The sequence below is a fragment of the Brachypodium distachyon genome, chromosome 3 (genome assembly GCF_000005505.3).
Source record: "Brachypodium distachyon strain Bd21 chromosome 3, Brachypodium_distachyon_v3.0, whole genome shotgun sequence".
Lineage (NCBI taxonomy): Eukaryota > Viridiplantae > Streptophyta > Magnoliopsida > Poales > Poaceae > Brachypodium > Brachypodium distachyon.
The window spans coordinates 48,760,336-48,778,342 of record NC_016133.3 but is presented as its reverse complement, the minus strand read 5'-3'; the positions used below and the strand labels follow the sequence as shown (position 1 = coordinate 48,778,342).

At 39.5% G+C, this 18,007-nt stretch overlaps 1 long non-coding RNA gene across 8 annotated transcripts; it reads right to left on the bottom strand.

The window, feature by feature from the left end:
• Positions 1–484: 484 nt before the first annotated feature.
• LOC104583793 lies at positions 485–15,047 on the bottom strand. Of its 8 annotated transcripts, none has more exons than XR_002965615.1 (8): positions 14,214–15,047; positions 13,397–13,501; positions 12,832–12,888; positions 4,526–4,844; positions 3,332–4,152; positions 1,161–3,219; positions 957–1,073; positions 485–866 (listed from the first exon to the last, which is right to left on the bottom strand). It is a non-coding gene; the product is annotated as an uncharacterized LOC104583793 (long non-coding RNA). The 8 variants fall into 8 exon arrangements; XR_002965620.1 differs by lacking the exon at positions 13,397–13,501 and having other exon boundaries at positions 1,161–2,804; positions 3,060–3,219; XR_002965617.1 differs by lacking the exon at positions 13,397–13,501 and having other exon boundaries at positions 3,332–3,452; positions 3,694–4,152.
• Positions 15,048–18,007: the final 2,960 nt, after the last annotated feature.

The following is an 18,007-nucleotide window of genomic DNA, read 5'->3' as shown; positions in this document are numbered from 1 at the left end:
TCAACTCAGCTCCCAGCGACGACGAATTTCCTTCTTGAAAGCCTCCTCCTAGCTTGGTCACGGGCGAAAGCCTTGCTAGGTTGTGGTGTCATTACGGACCCAGCTCCCCTGACTTGTAGAAGGGAAGTCATCAGGGGCGTAACTTACCTGCTCATCGCCGTTCAAAAGCACCCAACGTTCCTCCTCTCCTCCAGTATTCTGGTATTTTTTGTTTCTTTTTCCTTTTACCACTCTACTAGGCAATTCTCGTCGTGTCTGCTCTCTGCTGGTGGCTGCTTGGGACATGCTATATACTCCTGCAGCCTTAAACTAAAACTTCAGAGAAAAAGAGAACGAAACTGCTACTTTCGCAATACAGAATCTCAAAAGAAATAAACAATACTTCCTCCATCCCATATTAAATGTCGAAATGTTACTTTTTAGGTATAGGTACATTCATATTTGGGTAAATTTAAGACACTTAATATGGGACAGGAGGAGTATATATATCATGTTAAACAACTAGTGGATCACTGGACTGAATGTAATAGAAAAACTTAACACTAAAAAGTCTGATGAAATCTCCAAGCTTTCAGAAATAGCTCAGTACAACCTCCAGGCATTTCCTGAATCAAGTAACTTGAGAAAGAAACTACTCTCTCCGATCCATATTAATTGTCTTAAATTTGTACAAATATGGATGTATTTATACCTAAAAAGCGTCTAAATACATGTAATATTTCGACAACTAATATGGATCGGAGGAAGTACTACCGGTGCTCCAGACATCAATACTACTAGTTCTCCAGCCTCCAAGCATCAATATTTTTCTGAATACATGGTGATCAAAATATACCTTCAAACCACATGTCTTCAACAGTAGAATTCTGGATGTTAATAAAGTCAATATTAGTAGCATTCATACTACAGTGTTATAAATAAATGTGTCACTAAAACAATAATAAGAGAAAGAGTACCGTCAGTAGGTCCATATAACTTCTTATCACTTCATTTTCTTGGAAAGCATTTTCATTTCCCATAGAAACTTCCGCAGCCATTACCTGACCTTGTGATGTGTTGGTCTTCTACCCTTTCTGCTGGGCAATACAAACAACTCACGGGGTTAGAACAGAGTATTGCAATATATTTAATTTATTTGTACCATATAGTTAAGGAAATACCTTAGATGATTGTTCTGGTGCTCCATCTTTAGCTGGTCCTCTCTTTCTTCTTTTGTGTAGCTTATCAAGCCAAGTTTTCTTTCTCCTTGATCTTCTATTTTCAGTTGGCTTTTTCTTCAGGCGTGCAGAGCTCAACAAATCATTTGATGCTTGAGGAGTCCCATTAGCATCATGCCTCTCATCAGAATTATATGTGCCCCCATTCAACCGCTCTTCAACTTGCTTACTAGCGCTGTCAAGTGCATTCTCAATTAAAATGCAACATTCTTCAGAGCTGGATGCTTGGGTGGCCAACTTAACAAATTTGTGTGAGAGAAGATTGTAGTGTTGAAGGGCCTCCAACTAGGGATTTTCGACACTTGTTCTTCCATGACTATCTTCAACAGATTCTGACCGTGCTTCTCGAGTCCATCGCTTCAGTATATAATGTGCAGGACAGGCAGCAGCTTGATATTCATCATATCAAGGACTTTTAAAGCATGGCTGCGCAGTATTCCTACTAGATCAAACTGTCGACAACTACATATATCTGTTTATTCCCATGGATTGGCAATAACTTTGCATTCTTCTTCAAATTTTGGATATTCACAAAGACTTCCAATTTTAACCATATATTCGTGGTGTCCATCTAGCACTTCAGGGCAAGCTGCTGTAGGTCTCTCGTATTCAGTCTGAAAACACTCAGATATAACAAGAGTGCTAAGCTTGCTTGCATTAACATGGGCGTCTTCATTTTGATTCTAGGTAGTTGTGTGCTCCGCATTCCCAAGGTGAAAACATTTCTCATGTAACACTCTGCCCACTTCTCCTTTACCTTATAAACACTACTTCCTCTGATCCATATTAATTGTCTCAAATTTGCTCAAATATGGATGTATTTATGCCTAAAAAGCGTCTAGATACATGTAATATTTTGACAACTAATATGGATCGGAGGGATTATCAAGCCAAGTTTGCTTTTGCACCTTACCTCTCATAATTTCGAAAGATTCTTCAAATGTTGCCTTATCATCATACTTATACATGCATGCACTAAAATCTGCAAGAAGAGATGATTCTTCGTCATCATCAGCATCATCCTTGTGACTACATAAATGATTGACTGTATTTTGCATAATGTGGAAAGTACATAGGCCATGTTGGACTTCTGGAAACACATGCTCTATCGGCTTTCCCATTGCAGCGTCTTGATCACTATATATCGTTCGAGGTTGCTTCTGGTTATGTACTGACATGAATGTATCAAAAAGCCATTTAAAAGAACCGAATGTCTCATCATAGAGCAGAGAAGCACCAAATATAATTGTTTCTCTGAAATGATTGAACCCAACAAACACTCAAAGGGCCTAGATTAGTGTCAAAGCTCACAACATCACCGAATGAGCATAATCGATGATCATTTTGTTATCAGCCCTATGTTTGTGATATTTTCTTCACAATCCAACTGAAAAGCATACTAGAACAACAAATTCTCTGCAGTTCTATCTTGAAAATATTTCAGCATGCTACCCGCTTCACCATACTCTAGGTCCCTTTGACGCTTAGTTCGCAAAATAGTTCCTGTGATCCGGTGTGTATTTCTAAGATTACATGATCCACCAATCCTTTGGCTAGCCAACTGATGAGCAGCCTTTGGTCCAATACCTGAGTCATCAGCAATTTCAATTTCAAAGGCTTGTACTTCAGAGATCTTTCGCTGTCACGGAATAAGATGACGTGCTTCTGGCAATTGAAGCATATGATTGTGTTCAAGACCAAGGCCACATATTTAGTAATTTCCTACTTCTCGGTCTATTGTAAGGCTCATATGCACTTCACAACCGTAGTTTCAGCTCGAGGTTCTTATGTAAATGATCTCTTTTGTCTGCTACCCTGTGACCCTCTTTTGAACACACATACCTACATACAGTGATCTTGCCATCAAACTTGCTTTTGTTTGTGTATCTCTTCCCGACATTGAACTCCATCCTTCCTCCAGTATGCCCAAAATTTCCAAGCCGCATCAACACTGCTAAATTTCATGCCAAGTTGAGGTACCCAACTAGGTGTTACATTTACCCTACGAGAAAAGCAAGTACAAATCAATTTTCTTGAGCATAGTAAGAATCAATTTTATTACTACAGACAAAAGATTTTCTTTCATGAAATCAATAGAAAATGTGATCATTTACACATTTGAGCCAACGTTTGATCGGTCTTCCATTAGATCCTGTAGCTTGCACTCTGAACCTGGGATAATCTGTTTGTCGCCGTGGCCTTAATTTTACTTGGCTTTGATTCAGGTGTTGTCTCCTAAAGCCACGAATAAATAATGCTGATGATAGTCAACACTTAATATGATTAGACTATATGGTGGTGCAAAGTAGACAGCAGAGTACAAGGAACAAACACACACACCACACCCCAGGAACTAGTATAGAAACGTGCCACAAAGTATAAGAAGAGGCCTAAGAACCAAGGGCCAACACCCTAGGCATGAGCTCTTGGAGCTTTCAAGCCCCTTCTGAACGCATAAGAAACCAAGGGCCAGCACCTGGGCATGAGCTCTTGCAGCTCTGAAGCCCCTTGATACCACCTCCACCCTCACTGCCATTGAAGGCTTCTGGCAAGATATCATTAATTCCGAAGTATGAAGTGACCTATTTGTCACATGTGAAACATACAATAGCAAAATATTCACCTATTTGTCACATGTGAAACCTAGAAGACTAAGATATGTTTAAGATGTGTTCAATGTTGCTTGTTCCTCGGTTTGCAATTAGTAATCATGTCAAAGAAAAAAAGAATCTAAAAGCGTATAAACAAGAAGTGCACCAAACTTACTTTGCACATTTCAAAGTAGGAAATTTTTCTTTTTCAGAAGATAGCTCCAAGCCTTCTTCCAATGATGCACAAATTTTACCTTTACCTTCAATTATTACAGGAAGAGGCGACACCCGACATTCAAATGGTGTTTCTTCCCATTTCTCTTTGAAAAGTTTCTACATTCATGCTGCCATGCATAATTTATAGTTAGAGGTGAAATATTTAGCAAAGGAGTTAAAGGTGAGAACAAATAGACAAAAGGATGCGAGGCCACTAAATTGTGAAATATTTAGCAAAGAAGTGTTCGTCATTAGGATGGGATGAGTGCATATGCTTTTCCCATTTATATGGCGATTGATAACTTAAAGCGCTAACAAATTTATATGGCGATTGTTATGTTAAAGCGCTCAACAAATCTAACATTAACTCATTTCTATTGTTTTATTATTTTAAAGCTTTAATGCAAACTTCCATAATGCGAACTCCCTACAAATTTTCCTTATTTCTCAAAACTTACAAACTTTCTCATCAAACTTGAATTTAAGTGTGGAATTACGTACCTCATAAACCATCGGAAAGGCATATTTCATCCATGCTTCTTTGAACATGTCTCCATGAGTTCACTTGTTGCACCACACAAAAAGACACCATCGCATCATCGCAAAAATACATAATAAGACCAATAGACCTAAGGGAACCGAAAAAAGACATGTATTGTCTTATGATACAAATTCATGTGGGTCCTAATGTTGGCCAAACTTGTTGAATTTTCCTCCAAGGTCTTTGATATAAGATCTTGGGGATCTATAATTTCTTCTGTCCTTGAATGTTCGGTAAGGCGGCATAGGTCATACAAGAAGGACTTGCTATTCACACCACCTGCATGCAAATGGTGAATAAATGTTCTAAAATGTGTGTATTTATATATTTGATATGAGAGAAGATAGTGAGTAAGAGACACACAATATTTCCGTCGTCATCCCTAAACAAATACGAGACAAGTGATTCTGTAAATAAATAGCATTGGAACACCGAATTTGCATAACATCTGCTTGTGCAGATGAGAGGTTAATCATTGAAGAAAGCTAATTTCTAATTGAAGAAATCTGGATAGTTACTTACATGAGACGTTGATTGACAACCCCACAAGGATCTGATAGCTGCTTCTATGCCACACAAAACATAGAATACAAAATAAAATACGTATATTTCTAAATTCTAAAGTTAATCCAAGATACTAATCATATACTTGTATGAATTTCTAAATTCTAAAGCTAACCCAAGATACATAATACATATATAGCTAATCCAAGATACTAATCAGATACATGTATGAATTTCAAAATTCTAAAGCTAATCCAAGATACATAATATATATACAACTAATCCAAGTGATAGACGATACCTTTGGAACTCTTTTTTCTAGTCTTCTTACATGTTATATCATCGATTTTTTGCTTCTATATATTGCATACAGGAAAGTACGAATGATGCAAACATATATGATTAGGATTTGCATATGTATATAGGAAAGTAGAAAAGATGCAAACATATAGAGTTAGGATTTAGTGCGATTAGATGCCTGTGTCCTCAACACTCATGTCCTGAACAAGATAAAAAAGAAAAAGAATAACAGTTGTTCAGTGTGTTCTCAAGTGAAGCAAGAATGAAAAAAAAAACATTGTTATTGTTAAGTTGCATCTGGCTTGTAAACTTGCACCTCACTTGCCATTCTAGTTTTCTCCACCACCTTGGTAGGTGGGACAATATCTTGTTGTGGAAATACTAAATCACCGAGATTCCTTGACATTGATATCTATACATTCACAAATCTTAACTTCAACCACGTCACTGCTCGAAATCGTATCACGGCCCTCCATTTCATCCTAGAGCCTTCACCAGGTGAATGTTGTGATGTCAATGTCTCTCCCAAGGTTAAATTTTCCGCCACCCGCCTTGAAAGATGAGCCGTCTTCACGCTTCCAAGTGAAGTCATCCAATACAACACTCAATTTATATTTCCTGACACAACATAAATAAAGAAAGTTTGCATTAGGTTGCATGTTGAGGCATCTGGCTTGGTAGATCATTTATCCAGCGGTGATATTTATAGACATTGATTCCGACTGGATGTAACTTGATAATTGTAATCAGGAGCCATTTGGAGAACTAGAACATATTGTCTATTTTCGACAAGAAAAAAAGGGTAAGCATATCAAATCAAAGCTTCCAAAACAAAAGGGGTCTACATCTTCTCTACTACCAGACATTATTAACGAAAGCATATAAACTCTAAGCTTGACAAAAAAAGACTGCATCATGCATCTCTACTACTATTTGTAGTACTACCACTTACTAACATGTGTGGAAACACTCATTCTAAACCAGGCAAGCAGCCGAGCACACAACTTCACACTTTCCAAAACATTAAACTAGTTACAAACAGAAAAAAAATCTTTGAATTAATTTCTCCACAAAACCCCGACGTAGCAAAACCCCAACTACTACTTGCAGTACTACATTGAGAAACATGTGCGGAAACACTCATACTACATAGGGGAAGCAGCCTAGTCCAACACTTGACACTCTCCAAAACATTAAAATAGTCACAAACAGGAAAAAAAAAATCCTTTGAAATCCTTTGAATTAATTTCACCCGCAAAACCCCAAGTCCCCAAAACCCCAACCTAGCAAAACCCCTATTAGTACTTCTGTAATTGGTGGAAAAGAAGGTATGTACAAGCGAGAGAGCACTCACCCCGGCCCCGATTGGCCATCCGGGTCTCCCATTCTGGTCTTGGGGAGGAGAGGATGCCACCGCCATTTCGGTCAGCTGGGTCTCCCATTCCGTGCCGACCGCCATTTCAGTCATCTGGGTCTCTCATTCCGTGCCGTTGGTAGTGGCGGTGGCATCCTCTCCCCCCCAAGACCAGAATGGGAGACCTGGATGACCAATCGGGGCCGGCGTAAGTACTCTCTCGCTCGTACATAACTTACTTTCCACCAATTATAGAAGTACTAGTAGGGGTTTTGCTAGGTTGGGGTTTTAGGGACTTGGGGTTTTGCAGGGGAAAATAGTTCAAAGGAATTTTTTTTCTTGTTTGTCACTAGTTTAATGTTTTGGAGAGTGTCAACTTGTGGGCTGAGCTGCTTGGTTTGTGTAGTATGAGTGTTTCAGCACATGTTACTCAATGTAGTACTACAAGTAGTAGTTAGGGTTTTGCTATGTTGGGTTTTGGCTTGTAGTTTTGCGGGGAAATATTAATGCACATGTTTTTTTTTCTATTCGTAACTAATTTAATGTTTTGGAAAGTGTGAAGTTGTGTGCTTGGCTGCTTTCCCCGTGTAGTATGAGTGTTTCGACACATGTTACTCGGTGCAGTACTACAAATAGTAGTAGAGATGCATGGTGCGGTCTTTTTTTCAGGCCTAGATTTTATATGCTTTCGTTAATAATGTCGGTTCCTAGTAGAGAAGATGCAGACCCCTTTTGTTTTTGGAAGATTAGATTTGATATGCTTGCCCTTTTTTCCTTGTCAAAAATAGACAATATGTTTTAGTGCTCCAAATGGCTCCTGATTACAATTTTCAAGTTACGTCCGGTCGGAATCAATGTCTATATATATCACCGCTGCATATATGATCTACCAAGCCACATGCCTCAACATGCAACCTAACACAAACCTTCTTTGTTTTAATAGGTTAGAAAATATAAACTGAGTGTTGTATTGGATGACCTCACTTGGAAGCATGAAGACGACTCATCTTTCAAGGTGGATGGCTGAAAATTCAACATTGGGACAGACATCGACATCACAACATTCACCTGGGAAAGGCTCTGGGATGAAATGGAGGGCCATGATACGATTCATAGCTGTGACGTGGTTGAAGTCAAGATGTGTAAATGTATAGATATCAATGTGAAGGACTCGCGGTGATTTAGTATTTCCACATGATTTAAACTTTGAAAGACAAGATACGAAAGAACTCTTCGATCCACGCTCGTCCGCGTGGCATGCGGACGATTTCCGACCGCACGCTGCATCGAATGCTTCCTTCTTTCCCATTGCTTCGAAGCCAACACGTGGCCACGTCTCTCCGCCAGGCACTGAAAGCGACAGCTTCTCTCGTTGCCGCATGCATGGTGAAAGCGGCCTTTCTGCGGTACTCCATGGCTATTGCTAAAATAATTGGCCTGTTGCTAGCTGCTGCATCTTTTGCCCAAAATTTTAAAAGCTCATTCAGATTTTTGTTGGAAAAATTTGCACTGAAGTTTTGAAGTCTCATGAAAAGATTTTTAAATTTTAAATGATTCTCTCACAAAGTCGAAAGTTTGTTTCAAAAAAATTGAAGGTTCACCCAGAAAAAATTAAAAGTATGATAGAAATAATAATTAATTTCCAATAAAAACTAAAAGCCAGTACAAAAATGAAAAGCCCGATCCAGAAAAAATAAAAGTCTGCTTGAAAAATTTAAATTCTACTCAATTTTTTTTAAGTACATCTAGAAATATTTAAATTTTTGTCTACATGTTTCTTTAAAAAAAGTTGTCCTAGAGAAGATTAAAAGTTTGCAAAGTTTTTCTTTTCTGAAATAAAAAAGAAAAATGAAAACGGGAAAAGAGGAAAAGGCTGAAGCTGGCTTGTGGTCGTTGGGCTCTAGCACAAGGCCCATCGCGCGGACAAAGTCCAACGCGAGCAAGGAGACTAGGCCGAGTGCTCGCAGAGAAACGGAAAAAAAAGGAAGCGAGGGAACGTGCTTGCGGGAACTGCCTGAGCCTGGGCGGGACGAGCGAGAATGAGCGCGGGCGGGATGAGTACGTGGACCAGGCGGTCTGTTCGGAAATCGTCTGATGAAACGGGATCTCGCGGAGCTCCGCCTGACAAGATATTGTCCCCCATGCCAAGGTGGAGAAAACTGAAATGGTAAGTGAGGTGCAAGTTTACAAGCCAGATGCAACTTAACAATAACATTTTTGTTTAATTGTTGCTTCACTTGATAAGACACTTGACAAATGTTCTTTTTTTTTGTTCGGGACATGTGTGTTGGGGATACAGGAACAAAGGTATGGGTAAATATGTAATCGCACAAAATCCTAACCCTATATGTTTGCATCTTTTCTAGTTTCCTATATACATATGCAAATCCTAACCGTATATGTTTACATCTTTCCTACTTCCCTATATGCATATCATATGCAGAAGCGAAAAATCGATGATATAACAGGCAATAAGACTAGAAAGAGAAGTTCCAAGGATATCTTCTATCACTCGGATTAGCTATATATATTATGTATCTTGAATTAGCCTTATAATTTAGAAATTCATACATGTATCTGGTTAGTATCTTGGATTAGCTATCACACGTATTAACTATATATGTATTATGTATCTTGGATTAGCCATAGAACGTAGAAATTCATACATGTTTAATCATTATCTTGGATTAGCTTTAGAAATTTAGAAGTATTAATATTCTATTTTGTATTCTTTGTGTTGTGTGGCGCAGAAAAAAAACAAAAAACAAAAGCTAATGCATCGAAGTAGCTATCAGAGCCTTGTGGGCTTGTCAATCAACGTCTCATGTAAGTAACTATCCAGATTTCTACAATTAGAAACTAGTTTTCTTCAATTATTAACCTCACTTCTCCACATGCAGATGTTATGGGAATTCGGTATTCCAATGCTATTCATTTATAGAGTCACTTGTCTCATATTTGTTTAGGGATGACGACGGAAAATATTGTGTGTCTCTTACTCACTATCTTTTGTCATATCAAATAAATAAATAAATAAATATACACATATTTTAAAACATTTATTCACCATTTGCATGTAGGTGGTGTGAGTATCAAGTGCTTGCATGACCTACGTTGACTTATCAACGATTCAAGGACATAAGAAATTATCGATCCCCAAGATCTTACTCGTCATATCAAAGACCGTGGAGTTGAATTTAACAAGGCTGGCCAATAACATTAGGACCCACATGAATTTTTAACGTAAGATAATACATGTCTCTTTTCGGTTCCCTTATGCCTATTGGTCTTATTATGTGCTTTTGTGATGTGACTGGTGTGATGGTGTGTTTTTATGTACTGCAACAAGTGAACTCATGGAGACAAGTTCAAAGAAGCATGGGTGGAACATTGTTGAAGATATATATGCTTTTTTTATGGTTTATGAGGTATGTAATTCCACACTTAAATTCAAGTTTTGATGAGGGAGTTTGTAAGTTTTGAGAAATAAGGGAAGTTTGTAGTGAGTTGGCATTACTTAAGTTTTTATGAAAGTTTGCATTAAAGCTTTAAAAGAATGAAAGATTAGAAAGCAGTCAATGTTAGATTTGTTGAGCGCTTTAACATAACAATGGCCATATAAATTTGTTAGCGGTTTAAGTTATCAATCACCATAAAATGGGAAAAGCATATGAACCCATCCCACCCTAATGATAAATACCCATTTGCTAAATATTTCACAATTTAATGGCCTCAACGTCCTTGTCTATTCTTTCTCACCTCTAACCCACTAAATATTTCACCTCTAACTATAAATTATGCATGGTAGCATGAATCTAGAAACTGTCAAAGAGAAATGGCAAGAAACAACATTTGAATGTCGAGTTTTGCCTCTTCTTGTAACAGTTGAAACTACAGGTAAAATTTGTTCATCATTGGAAGAAGGCTTGGAGCTATTTTTAGGAAAAGAAAATTTTCCTACTTTGAAATGTGCAAAGTTTGGTGCACTTGTTTATGTGCTTTTAGATTCATTTTTTCTTTGACATGATTACTAATTGCAAATAGAGGAACAAGCAGCATATAACACATCTTAAACATATCTCAGCATTCTACATTTCACATGTGAAAAATAGGTGAATATTTTGCTACCGTATGTTTCGCATGTGACAAATAGGTCATTTCATACTTTGGGATTAATAATATCTTGCCAGAAGACTTCAACGACACTGAGCGTTGAGGTAGTCTCCATAGGCTTCAGAGCTCCAAAAGCTTATGCTCAGGTGCCGGCCCTTCGTTTTTATGCCAGAAGGGGCTTCAAAGATCCAAGAGCTCATGCCCAGGGTGCTGGTCCTTGGTTGTTAGGCCTCGTGTCTTCTTATACTTTGTGGCACGTTTCTAGACTAGTTCCTGGGGTGTGGTGTGTGTGTTCGTTCCTTGTACTCAGCTCTGTCTACTTTCCACCACCATGTTGTCTAATCTTATTAATTAAGTTTTTGACCATCGTCGGCATTATTTATTTAGACAATATTATTATTTATTTAAACTAGTAGTAATCAATCTGTGGACCCTGTTCTATATATCAACACTTTTCTCTTCCAAGGGCAACAAACTACTAATGTGCAATCTACTTGGGATACCTGGTTGTGATACTTGGGCTTACTAATTGGGGAAGTTCCATTGTCAAAAACTCACTTTAATGTACAATAATAATTTCAAATTCTTTGCCCCTTCCAAACTTTAACTAATTGTGTCAAACAAACTTTTGCCCCTTCCAAACTATGTTTCAAACAACTAATTGTGTGGTGCACACCTGCAACTTCCCCTTAATGACTAATTGTGTCATGCACAACTGCAACCCCCCTCAATGATGTGGTCAATCAGTCCACACATCAAACCATTTCTTTGTGCTATAAGAATTATTATACATCAACATGTTGAATAAGATTGGTGCCGTTTCACACCTTTGAAGCTTTTGATATATGGACCAGTTAGGTTACCACTTTTGACAAAAAAAAAACCTTGCTGCTTAACACTCAAAGAGAAAGTTCCATTTCATTTTATAGTAGGCTTTTTCAATTGATGCCTATCTGCTTCTTCCTCTTGGTTTCATGCAGCAATAGGCTCTATTCTTACTGCAAGAGTCTTGGTAATCAATTTATACAAGCCTCTATTCTTAGTCTTGGTAATCAATTTATACAAACAGTTAAGCAACCATATTGCCTCAACTGACTTTGGGAGTAAAGCTATACTGCCAAATGTTCAGTCCACAAGTTACTATCTATATGAATGTTGTGATCCAAAAAACTTAGTGTAAATTGCCATCTTTTCCCAAACAAATGACTTGTTTTTTTTCTTTTCCTTCCATTTGCTATTTAGTGAAAATAGCTTGTACTGTTGTCTTCTTGTAAGTGTTCTGGCACTTATTATGCCAAAGTAGCAAGGACTAGAGCTAGTTTAGTTTTGCATTTCTCCTTGTGGGACCTGAACGCGAGCAACTCCAGATCGGTCTTGAGCCTGGTCTTCCAGTGTCCAAAGGCAGGTGCTGCTGTCAAAGATCTTGGCGTTTGGTAGTTTTTTAAGAATAGTTTTTATATCTTTTGGTTGAGACCTTTATATGTTTCAATTATGTGTTACAAGGTTGAGTTGAGTTGTGAGAGCATATTCGATCTCGACGGTTCGTCATGTTCTACATCAGGTATATATAGTTTCCATTTGTCCTTATGAATTCATACAAAGTAGAATTCACCTTATGAAGTAAAACAAAGTAGAATTCAAAGATGATGTCTTCTTTTCAGAAATGAAGCTTATTCTCAAGTTGCTTGTGAAGTTGCATTCTTCCTCTTTTAATTTAAAAAACTTAGTTTTCATAACACTACTCCAAAATGGGCTCATGTCAATATTTCATAAAACAATATTATAAAAAAATCCATAAACTTTATACAAGCACTGCTAAGTATGTAGATATTGTAAAGCATAAAACATGGCTACAAGGATTAATGGGATGGAACCTACGGTTTTCTACTAGGATATAAAAGCATATAGCATTTTCTTACACATGCATTTCTACGAAATTAAGTTAAACATGTTGCATAGATAAATATTGGGATATATATGGTCAAAGCAACTTACCTGCTTAGTGTCTTGGTACTCTTCTTCACAACTTGTACTAATCACACTCCGTATGATCTATCGTGAAGAACGAAAGAACGATAATAAACAATATGTTCGATAATTCCAAATCCCTACTACTTATAAAGGCACGAACTTGGCTGGGCGCGAGCGGCGAGCGGGTCGCAGTCAGGGACAGGACTGACGGCGGCGAGGCGTCCAGGACGGGACGGCGTCGTGCGACAGCGGCGGCGGGGCGCGCGGGGATCTGGCGCGACCGGGCGGGTCTGGGACGGAGGCGGGGCAGAGAATTTTGAGAGGATGAGGGAATATTCTACAGCCAGGCAGACTGTCAGCCAAGTTCGTGCTTTTATAAGTAGCAGAGATGAACAGATTCAATCAGAGTGCATGGAGCAAATATCAGCGTGAGATGATTTTAGCATTTATGTCCTTCCCAGAATATTTTCGTCCTAGATTTTTCCTTTAAGAAAATATTAGGAACTTTGTTTCATCCAACAAAGGCCAGATCTTCAAACTAACATTGGCATCAATGCTGGGGATGGGATACCAGGTGCTTGACACTTACTCTTCTGTGCTTTCCCTTGTGTTATAGCATTTCCTTCATTTCCAAAGGTTCTCAACTTGTCTACCTGTTTTAGGTTCGATTTGGAATTTACCCTCGCACATATCTCTGTTGACATAGATTAGCTGATTCTTTTTATAAGCTGTGAAGTCTCTTGTATAATTAGCAGTGATCTTAAAATAAATGCTAAATATATTGGTATAAAAAAAACTTAAATAACAATGAGAGTTGAAAGACATGGTTTAAATTTTAGGAACGTGCACGGACTTACTAGTAAAGTCCAAATGAAAGAACAATATATACAAAAGAATAAACAAGATAATAGAAGTCCCAAATCAAGTCACAAATTCTCTAATACAACACATAACTAAGGCTAGGAAGTGGTTTGGGTTCAAACCGAGGAAGTTGGAATAGATGGCATTACAATCTTCCGTTGAACATGGAGTCATGATACTGATAGATAAGCGATGTCTGAAGTATTTGAAAGTGGATATTTAAATCAGCTCTTTCCAACATAAAACAAATCAACCCAAACGGATCAACGGATCAAAAGATTATAGGGCTTAGAAGTTTGCTACTCAATAACTATGTGTACTGGATACCAAATTCGATTGAAGATACACTACTGTTCATGAGCTGTACAAAGTGAACTAACTGAACTTGAATGAATAGGGTGATGCAATCCTTTGCAATGCAGAAATAATAGGATGAAACGGAGCAATAGATAGAAAGATATGGACATATGAAGATGGCTAATCAACAACAATGATACTGAAAGTTTCTGCAGCGGCAGGGAATCGGTACAGGAATGAAACCTTACCGGAGATGGATGGGATGATCAGCCAGAGGTCGGGGAAGATGAGGGCGTCAAATACGCAGTTCATACTTCATACGAAGTCGATGGGGGGTCCTCAGAGGTCCGCGAGGCGGCCTCAAACGACGGCAACAACATTTCGGGCCGCGCCGGCAGTGGGTCGATGGTGGCGGGGCTTCCTGGCACAAACCGAGGGAATCTTCTACCTCCTGTGGTCGGGGCGGACTCCGTGACGCAGTTGCGGTGCTCGAAGACGCATCTGGACGGCGATGAGCGCAGCTCCGGTGCGACGTTGGCATCTCCTCGGTGCGACGCGTCCAATGGTGTAGATAGATTGCAAATCCTTTTCAAAGAGGTAGAAGGGGGTCAGAGGAATATCACGGTGTAAGAAATTAAGATACAGAGCTTCGGAGCGAGCTCACCTTCAACAATGGAGGCGGCGACCAAAAGGGAGAAGACGGTCATGGCACCGGGCTCTACAAAGGATAAGAGACGAAACTTTCAAGGTGAAGCTCGGAAACGGTTTTTATAGGCTGGCGAGGGAGATCGAGGGGTGCACGCCGACGGACGGCATTCGGGTCGTGTGGTTGTAATTGGGAGACCAAGAGGGGAAACGGAAGGTTTATTGACTGAATCGGTTCGTGAGATTGAATCGGTTCGTGAGATACAGGGGATTGGAGTATAATTCCCTGGTCGCGGTCGAACAGTCTGGATCGAGATAGATGAAGGGAGCTCAACCGGCGGCAGTGGCTGTTCGTGGTGTGCCAGTTCTGGAACGTGTACGGGAGGAGGAAGACAAAGCAAAACGCTGGGCTGTGGGGCGCTCGGGCAGAAGATGATGGGCAGGGGATGAAAGGGTGCGGCCTGGAAAAGGAAAACAAGAAAAGGAGACAGAGGAGGTGGGCTGCGGCTGGGCTAAGCAAGATGGGCTTCAGCCCGGGGGGTGGTTTTGGGTTTTCTAGCCATCATTTCTAATCACAAACAAATCACAAAAATTTAAGTACGGCTTTATAAATGCCATATGAATTTCAAATAATTCCAATAAATCTAAATAATTATTTTGGGCTTAGGAAATATATTTTTCACCCAAAAAATTCTTTTATAAATACTTTTATACTAAAATAAGTTTTGAATAAGGTTCAAATAAAATCTTATAATGTCTCTATGGTTCAAGAAATTCCAAATAATTTATAAAACCAAACCATGCACTTTGTAAACCATCGCAAATGTTTCCAACTCGATATACTTGATATTCACGGTTTTCCCACTCTCAATGATCAATAAATGTTGAAAAATCATTGGCATGTGAGGATGTCATGTTACCCTATTCTCTGTTATTTGATCATATTTTTTGAAAATGAAATTAATATATATACCCAAATAAAAATCTAGAAGACACAAGTGAGCGCAAAAAATTAACCCCGCGTGATTGTCGCAGAAGTTGCAACGGGGAGGGGAACTTGCTAGCCACGTACCAACAGATCGAGAAAAAGTCCGAGATTGTTGTGCAGCTAGCTTGCCTTCTGTAAGGATGCACTCATACGGCAGTCTTGTACAAATTGTGGCTTGTCGACAAATGTCGACTTTCCACAGGCCTCCTATTCCGATATGGCGGGTCATGACTTGCTTCTTGAGATTTACGTAGTATTGATCTATCTCCCTTTTTTTTTACCAATTGATCTATCTCCCTTTTGTACTGTAGACTCTTGCATGTCACAAGGGACTTGTTATCTTGGTAGCTCAGACTTATCGCTGGTCTTTTTTTTATCTTCCTCTTTCTTCACCCGTTTCATTGTTGTGTGTGGTACTGGTAAAATTAAGGAGGAGAGCGAGGAAATGATATAGGTGTTGATCCTGAAATATATACTCACTTCGATTCATAAAAAGTGTCGTCCATTTTATACTAAATGGACGACATTTTTTATAAGATACAATTATAAGATCGTGCTGCAATGCATCAGCAGTGTCCTTGTGCACCAATTATAAGATGGGATCGTACTACAATGCATCAGGAGTGCCCTTATGGCACCATCAAACTGGACCGTTGGCATATTACTCTAGTGTTGGAATTCGTCGCGGGGTGTGGTAACTGCTTTGCCATTGCAACGAAGAGGTACATGGACCGGGTGTTGACGAAGAGGTACGACCGGCATTTAAGAGCGTGCAAAAATTCAGGAGTGGTGGGGTGCGTTCTTTAATGAATTTCCTTATAAACTGTCCAACTATTTTTTGATTTAATCTATCAATGGCATTGCCTAGGTTTTGAAAAATAATAATCAGGAATGTTTCTTGTTGGATTGGTGATCGAGACAAACCGAGATGCATAACATCATACCAATGATTCTGTATTGCTCTCCCTTCTCCAAGGATTACTTTGACAATGGGGACTATAGTTAGCAAAGCCAGAAGAAATATATCAGTGGTGCTTTCATACACCAAGAAAGGACCAGTGATTTTGACTTTAATTAGGGGCCAATTTAATAAATTCTACCAAGAGGAATTATGCTCCTGCACGAAATGACATAGGGAAAAAAATTGCCAGCCACATTTTATTCCAAGAACTCCTAGCATGAGGAAAGTCTGTTCTGCGACTGCAAGACAACACTTGAGCTTGCTCAGTCATACTAATCTCAAGCTATTAGTACATCACATCATAAAAGCACAGTTTGGGATAAAACTTGAAAGGTTCGTTGGGATCTCCAGTTAAGTTTCAGCGACGTAAACTCTGCATGCTGAGGTGGAGGATGGATCACCTGCACAGACTTTATCTTCTCCGACGATTGCACGGCGTCGGTTAATTCTGCCACTGTTGGGACTTGGGAGGTTGCTCGGAGGAGACGGGGAATGAAGGCTTGCTGCTGCTCGGTAAGGGATGCGCCTCGGTGGCTCCATCGACATCACCGTCCGCTGCACGCCTCATCTCAGCAGAGAGAGATGGTGGCGGCGATGGCCAGCCGTGGCCGTGGCAATGCATTCATAAAAAAATATAGTCCACTTAATATAAAATTTATACTAGCTTAGTATAAAATGGACGAACATTTTTTATGGATCGGAGGAAATACTACTGCAGTACTCAGCGTATGTGCTGGTATCGATGGGTTCTGTCCCTAGTTCAAGGAAGATGGAAGATTGATATCAGTTTCTTCACTCGTTTCTCCCCACCGTAAAAGAATGTTCTTCAACTGCCGTGGCATGCCTACCGAAGTCCAGCCGCTGGCACACGACGCCCATCCGGTGATTCACATCCTCACGAAAAGCTACACTGCCGATGTCTCTCATTCCAACACGGACACAGCATTGAATTTTGAATTTCCTAAGAAACCAACTCCACATTACATACGAATGTAAATATCTAGCATGGCTGCATGGTCGTATCAATGAATCCTACCAGGCTATCCACATTTTGTACTTGCCTGGAGTGCTTTGCTACTAGTTGCCCCCCCCCCCCCCCCTCCCCAGATGCGACTGTAGGTTTATGCGATTGCTCAAGGGCTTGGAGCCTGGGAAATGGAGTTGGTTTGGGGCTAGAGAGGCTCATAAAAGTAAGCGTGGTAAGGCCAACTGTTGGTTGCTCATGTATAAATGTGAGTAAATTTCACAAAACTACTACTGTTGATGTTTAGGATTTCACTCAGACGAGTGGCTTGTAACACAGAACTAATACTATGGGTGTAATCTGTTTAACTTTACCCAAACTCGTCCGATTAAGCAATTTGACAGGAAAACCGACAACATGGCTTCATACGTAGAGAAGGTCCTCGTCTTTTTCATTGACCCCCGTCGCTTTTTTCTTTTTTCTC